This window comes from Myotis davidii, unplaced genomic scaffold (assembly GCF_000327345.1).
Source record: "Myotis davidii unplaced genomic scaffold, ASM32734v1 scaffold979, whole genome shotgun sequence".
Lineage (NCBI taxonomy): Eukaryota > Metazoa > Chordata > Mammalia > Chiroptera > Vespertilionidae > Myotis > Myotis davidii.
The window spans coordinates 557620-558938 of NW_006290769.1; the positions used below are offsets into that span (position 1 = coordinate 557620).

General features: G+C 51.6%; 1 protein-coding gene across 3 annotated transcripts in view; it reads right to left on the bottom strand.

The window, feature by feature from the left end:
- The window catches only part of GCC2 (GRIP and coiled-coil domain containing 2), an 89907-nt gene that overhangs the window by 47506 nt on the left and 41082 nt on the right, over positions 1-1319 (bottom strand). The window lies entirely within an intron of this gene.

A 1319-nucleotide genomic window follows, 5' to 3' on the forward strand; every position in this document is an offset into this window, starting at 1 on the left:
CCCCCACCGCCAACCTGATCACTTCCAACTGCCTTCCCCTCCTGGCTTGATCGCCCCTAACTGCCTCTGTCTCGGCCCCCCTGCCATGGCTTTGTCCGGAAGGACGTCTGGAAGGTCTCCCGGAAAGTCTCCCGATCTAATTAGCATATTACTCTTTTATTAGTATAGACCAGGGGTGGGCAAACTTTTTGACTCGAGGGCCACAATGGGTTCTTAAACTGGACTGGAGGGCCGGAACAAAAGCATGGATGGAGTGTTTGTGTGAACTAATACATGTTAACACTGCTGCTGGTGAAGGAGCGGAGGGGAGAGCAAGAGAACCCTCTGCTCTTTCGGCTCCGCGGGCCAGATAGAACAGCTGAACGGGTCGGATCTGGCCCGTGGGCTGTAGTTTGCCCACGGCTGGTATAAACAGAGGACTGGTGCACAGGTAGGGGCTGGTTGGTCTTCCCTGAAGGGGTCCCGGATTAGGGTGGGGGTCCCCTTGGGGGGCAGGGCCGACATGGGCAAGGGGTCTGGGGTGGTTTGCAGGCCGGCCACGCCCCCATTGGGGTGGGGGTCCCCACTGGAGGGGGGGCGTTGCCAGCCTGGGCTAGGGGCTGAGGGCCGTTTTCAGGCTGGCCACTGGGCTAGGGCTGAGGGCCGTTTTCAGGCTGGCCACACCCTCTTCGGGGTGGGGGATCCCCACTGCATGGCAGGGCCATCCTGGGTGAGGGCAGTTTGCAGGCCGGCCAAGCCCCCGGCTTTGTCCAGAAGATCTCCGGAAGGTCTCCTGGTCTAATTAGCAAATTACTGTTTTATTAGTATAGACAGTAATTTCCAAGTTAAATCTTCGATTCATCAACAAAAACAAACTTCTGAAATGTAAACAAAATTTGAGGAAGGAAAAAAAGTTTAACCTGGTCACTTATTTAGTTCCACCTAAAGAATTCTGATAAAGGAAATGTTTCAGGTCTAGTCTAATATAAAGTAGAAGTGCTAATGGTAGAACTTGAAAAGACATTATATAAATACAACCCCTTACATCTTACAGTAAAACATTCAATATTTTCTGAAGACTCTAAAACCAAATGAATTTTTTGGATAGTCCCACATGTCCAGGACAAAATGCCCACAGAGACCTTTCTGCTACATAGCAGCCAATCAGGTTACTCTGCCAGAAATATGTAAATAAGCCCTGACTGGTTTGGCTCAGTGGACAAAGCATTGGCCTGCAGATTGAAGGGTCCCGGGTTTGATTCCGGCCAAGGGCACATGCCAATCCCCAGTAGGGGGCATGCAGGAGGCAGCCGATCAATGATTCTCTCTCATCATTGATG